Consider the following 6,754-nt stretch of genomic DNA (forward strand, 5'->3'; position numbering starts at 1 on the left):
ATTGGATAATGTTGGCCAAGATAGAATATTTGAAGGAAGAGTGTTGAACAAGGAGTCAAGCAACAACAGCACAAACAACAATGGTTCAGATTGGCATATTTGCAGTCTTAATTGAGACACAGTTTACTTTCCTTTAGTATTTAACTCACATAATTAACTAAAGTACCTTGACCAGTGTGTTTGCAGATTAATTAACATACATAAAACATTGATATGATGTAGGATTAATTAGGGATATCTTTTAACTTAACATTAGTTTACTTAATCAACGTGAGCACATTTGCAAATAGTGGGTAAATATATGCTTGTTAATTCTATGCATGTAAATATATTAATTTAGTTAATTTAATCTCAATTAAAATGGGACAAAGGCTTGAGCAATGCTTTCCATCATCACCATTTAATGTTCACTTTTCAATGCTTGCCTGAGTCAGGCAGAATTTGCTGAGTCAAATTTTCTATGGCTGCATGCCCTTCCTGTCGCCAACATACCTATGTGTGCAGGTAGCATGTAAAAAACAGTACTGACTGGCACTTGTGCCAGTGGCACGCAAAAGCACCCACTACACACTTGGAGTCAAACCGTCCAACCCATGCGAGCATGGAAAGCGGACGTTAAACGACGATGGTAATATCATCATATCTATATATCTATATATATATATATATATGTATACATATATCATCATATATATATATATATATTTAGATATATATATATCTCATCATATCTAAAATAATTCTTCACTCACCTTTTGCTTAGTTTTATATTTAAAAAAAAAACAACCTATAATTTACCCTTTACTATGGAATATAATTACTCATCACATCCCCTTTACATTACTATATCTTACACTATCTTTACTTTTTAACTCTTTTACTTGTTTCAATCACTTGACTGCAGCCATGCTGGAGCACCACCTTTTAGTCGAGCAAATCGACCCCAGGAGTTATTCTTTGGAAGCCTAGTACTTATTCTATCGGTCTCTTTTGCCAAACCTCTAAGTTACGGGGACGTAAACACACCACCATCAGTTGTCAAATGATGCTGGGGGGGGGGGACAAACACAGACACACAAACATATACACACACATACATATATATACATATATATGACAGGCTTCTTTCAGTTTCCGTCTACCAAATCCCCTCACAAGGCTTTGGTAGGCCTGAGGCTATAGCAGAAGACACTTGCCCAAGGTGCCACGCAGTGGGAATGAACCCGAACCATGTGGTTGGTAAGCAAGCTACTTACTACACAGCCACTCCTGCGCCTATATATCTTTGTACATTTTTTCTTTAACGTTTCCTTCTCACAATATAAGACTACCACTTTATCTATCTCCCACTACACTTCTCTCCACATGTTTGGATAAAGGAAATTTCCTTAGTATGAAATATACCTATAATTTTTGTACTCTATTTTATTTACATAATGTGTCCATGTACCCCACTTTTTTCTGCATTTCTCCTCCCCGCTCACATACCCATTAACTATTACTGGTTTATGCTATTTGTTACTATACCTTATAATTACGTATACTTTACTGCCCACATATGCACACATGTATGCAAATTTAGTACTTCTTGGTGTCCTACATGTCTACACCCATGTATGCACATCTAGGTATGGATCTCATATGTTATCTATGTGTGTATATCTATAGATATGTGTTTGATTTTTATATATAGGTACTGACATGTATATTAATATGAACGTGTGTACCTGTGTATATATGTTTTGCATACATATATATACAATTTATTATGTGTGTGTTGCTCCTTCTCTCCCTACACTGGTATGGGTATATTTGTACTGTGTTTTTTTATACGTATACCTTAATTGTACATCTACAAGAGTTTCTGTATCTACATATACTAATGTGCAAATGTGCCTCTACACACGTATGAATAAATATACACACTCTTCTCCTTATTAGATTATATTTCTCCTATATTATGTGTAAATCTTTTGTACACTTATGTGTACCCGTCTACTCGTACTTTTTCTTATATTCTTACTGGCACTACACCCCTACAGCTTAGTGGTCTAAGACCTTATTACCATTACATATCCTTCTCACATAATACTAAGCTAGATTATTACCTCTAAAATAATCTTTTTTTATATATACATAAAAACACACCTAACCTAACATCAATATCCTATGCCCTATTTATTTTTTTCATTCCTCTACCTCTGCTCATTTATCTCCCCTACATTTATTTATTTATTTTTTTAGAATACCCATCTTTATTTCCAATTTCAGTCTCACTTCTTTATAGACATAGCAAGTACATACTTATCATTAATACGTATTACCTAATATGAATTTTTATGCAAACACAAGTCCATTATATACATCATATTCTCTCTTTAACTCATTCTTATCCCTCTATTTCTTTTATCTTTTGTTTACGTTACACCACCTCCTCACATTAAACTTCATTCTTATGTATAAAAATTTTAAAAACTACATTATACTACATAATGATTTCAAAGGTTAGCTCATCTTTTAATTCAACCCTAGGAGTGTCTTTCCATTGGGCATTTCTAATACATATCTGCACAGCTCTCACTAACCATTCATCTATCCCTAGTTTCCTCATTGACCACTAGATGAGGGAGCGGGGGACTCTGTCAAAGGCTTTCTCCATGTCAACGAAAGCTAGGTACAAAGGTTTATCTTTGGCTAGGTATTTCTCCTGTAGCTGTCTTACCAGAAATATAGCATCAGTGGTGCTTTTCCCTGGCACGAACCCAAACTGCATCTCATCTAAACTGACTCTCTCCCTAATTAGTTGGGCTATGACCCTCTCCATGACTTTCATTACCTGATCCAACAACTTGATATCTCTGTAATTATTTGTATCTAAAACATCACCTTTATCTTTGTAGCAGTTGACTATGGTGCTGCTACACCAGTCATTGGGTATGACTCCGTGTATCACCTGGTTAACTATACGGGTAACTAGGCTATAGCCGACACTGCCAAATATTTTGAGCATTTCTGCAGTGATTCCTGATGGGCCGGGGGCTATCCCTGTCTTCATACTCTTAATTGCTTTATCTAACATGGTACTGTCAACTCAGATAGCTGGTCCCTGTGTTGGGTCGACATACGGCAGACTCTCTTTCTTTCATTCTCTTTATTGAGCAACCTTTCATAGTGGCGTCTCCATACCTCTCTCTTTGCAGCCACGTTTAGTGCGAGTGAACCATCATCCATGCAGACACATTTCTCTCCTACAACATCACAATTCTCTCTCACACACTGTCTTGAAACACGAAATACCTGAAGTCTTTGGTCCTCACGGCGCAGAACATTGGCAAATTTTTTCCTATCTGCTTACCCTCTGGCTAAATAAACCTGTCTCTTAGCTTCCCTTCTGGCAGTCTGATACAATTCCCTGCTACCACCATTCTTCCAGTCCTTCCAAGCCTGTTTCTTTTGTCTAATAGCCCTGTCAACCACATTGTTCCCCCACCACGTTATTTTGGGTCGAGAGGGGACGTAGCACCATTCACAGATCTGGTCAGTGGCCCTCAGCAGGTTGTCCTGTAGAAACCTCCAGTTGTCTTCTACATCGTGTGAAGCTATATCCCCTTCTATTTCGTCAAAGGCTTCGAGTAATATGTCTCTAAATCTGTCCATTCGCGGGATCTTGCCCTCCACCATACAAATGATGGGCTTCTGTTCATTTCTGCCTACTAAATCCATTCACATGGCTTTGGTCTATAGGAGAAGACACTTGTCCAAGGTGCCACACAGTGGAATTGAACCATATGGTCAGCAACCATGTTTTTTGACCACCCAACCACTCTTGCAGCTTTTCAATGTAGAAACAGTTTTAAATAGATGAAAATGAGAATGTTTTTGAACTATTGATATTAAACTTGTTTTTTTCTCAAATTATATAATAGCATATTAATTATACAATTATATAATACATAATTTTTTCAAAGATTAAAAAGTGGAATGGTAATATTTTTTCAATGTTGAGAAATCAAAATTTTATTCGCAAAGCCAAAAGTAACTTAAAACTAAAATCATATTAAAAAAAACAAACAATTTTTCCAAAAATATCAGATCTCAGACAAATCTTTTTCCCTACATTCATTCTTACTCCAATTCATTTAGGATTAGGGATGGAAAATGCTCACAAAGACAAAAAAAACAAAAAACATTGGTACCTACAAACATTTGAATATTGTAATCTGACAATATAGCTCTTAGAACAACAAGATTTAGTCAGGAAGTAAAAAAAATGCAATTGATTGATTTTAGTGACATTTAGATTTGACAGACTGATTTGTTTTGACTTTAAAAAACAAATTTCAAGATTTCCATTATAATCTTGCACAAAACTTTTCTTTTATTGAAAATATAACTATCAAATTTCTTTGTTGTAACTTACATGAGTGACATAGAAGATCAGAAAGGAAAAGATGATTGTAACCGTGGAAGAGAACTTTCATGTGTCAGTGTAGTACATAATAGGAGAGAGAAAGAGAGAGAGAGAGAGAGAAGGGGGGGGAGTTTATATAAGTGATGTAGACTAAATAAAATGTCTGACTATTAATTCAGTCAAAGCTTCAGCTTTTTGCAATAAAATACAGTGTGTATAGGTGTATATAAATTGCATTTCAGCCATTAGATGTGTGTGTGTGTGTGTGTGTGTGTGTGTGTGTGTGAAAAGTCATATAACTCAAAATGAATTTTTGTCCTTCAAACAAGGATTATATATATATATATATATATATATATATATATATATATATATATATATATATATATGCATACACACACACATTTAGATTTATAAAAGAAAGGAAACAATTACCTAATGTATGAAATAGACATCATATATTTTTTTAAAAATTAAAGCTTAGAATTCCATGTACTGTTACTTACAAAGTCCATCTCAAAGAAACCAAATCAAGAAGAAAAAGATGATAGCAACTATAGAAGAGAACTTTCATATATCTGATTAGATTTTAAGTAAAGCAATAAATTTGTTTTAAAGCTAATTAAAATTTACTCAGATTTGGTTTGTTCAAAGTAGTTCTCTCCATTGTGAAAAAAACTGCTTTAGATGCTTTTTTTTGGGGGGGGGGGTGGTTGAGGTTCAAAAACATCTTAAAGATCAGTGTCTAATTCTCATTGCTAATTTTCTTTCATGTCTTTTATTGTCTGAAATCTGTGACATTTCAGAGGGGATTTCAATTTTAAGAGGTGGAGAAGTCTGAAGAGGCTGAATCGAAAGAGTAGAATGGCTGGAAGATGAGAAATGTCTCAGGATTTATCAAACAGATAAAAAATGTCACTTAAAAAGAGTGACGTGCAAGTAGGATTGTTGTCATATGGGAGCATTTAGGCACTGCGTATTCATGCCTCAGGTGTCTTTTCTTTGCATTGCTTCTTTTAAATACCTCAAAATATTCAAGAAAATTCTTTAATTATCTAACCACACGAAATGAATTCATGAGGAGCATCAATTATGCAAATGTGTATATGTATAAAATCGAACACTTTCACATCTGAGTAACTGTGGCTTTTTGGTTTTTTATTTTAGTTGCAGCAGTAATGATCCAACCCTCTTCAGCAACGGCCCTTTCTTCTGATATTATAGCCATAATACAGCTCCAGGGTGAGGGTGTCTCACTTCTTTATTTGCTCATCTGTCAGCTGGCATGGCACAAATTTTGAAGTAACATGACAAAATATAATACTCTTTTACTTGTTTCAGTCTTTTGACTGTGGCCATGCTGGAGCACCACCTTTAGTCGAGCAAATCGACCCCAGGACTTATTCTTTGAAGCCTAGTACTTATTCTATCGGTCTCTTTTGCCGAACCGCTAAGTTACGGGGACATAAACACACCAGCATCGGTTGTCAAGCGATGTTGGGGGGACAAACACAGACATACAAACACAGACCACACATACATATATATATATACGACAGGCTTCTTTCAGTTTCCGTCTACCAAATCCACGCACAAGGCTTTGGTCGGCCCGAGGCTATAGTAGAAGACACTTGCCCAAGATGCCACACAGTGGGACTGAACCCGGGACCATGTGGTTGGTAAGCAAGCTACTTAGCACACAGCCACTCCTACGCTTGTATTTGTTTCTTTTAAAACCCTGTGATGTAAACTTGTAGAGACAACCACCTGTTTTGGAAACTTCATGGTCAGTCAGGGGAATGATTTTCATATCTTATTGTATGGCCTTTCACAATGTGATCATTAGCCATTGTCATGGAAGGCTATCTAGAGCTGGGATTGTAATTAGTGCATGTGCAATATCAGAGCAGCACGTGCAATACAGGTTATGGGAGGAGGAGAAGAAGTAAGCATGTTGAAATACCATCTCCATTCGCTTGTTACACATTAGAACTGCCATAAAAGTTTTTCGCAATTCGAAACAGAATTCCACATGAACACATTTCTTTTCCTCTTCTCCAAATTGCTTCATTATTTAACTCATGCCAAAATGCACTAGAACACACAAACATACAGATATATACACACACATTATACAAGACATTTATACACACACACACACATCTATATATTTATATGAATATATATATATAATATATATATATATATATATATATATATATATTATATATATATATGTATATACATATATATATATATATATGTATATATATATATATATATATATATATATATATATATATATATATACATATATATACATATATATATATATATATATAT

Source organism: Octopus bimaculoides, chromosome 1 (genome assembly GCF_046866305.1).
Source record: "Octopus bimaculoides isolate indiv1 chromosome 1, ASM4686630v1, whole genome shotgun sequence".
Lineage (NCBI taxonomy): Eukaryota > Metazoa > Mollusca > Cephalopoda > Octopoda > Octopodidae > Octopus > Octopus bimaculoides.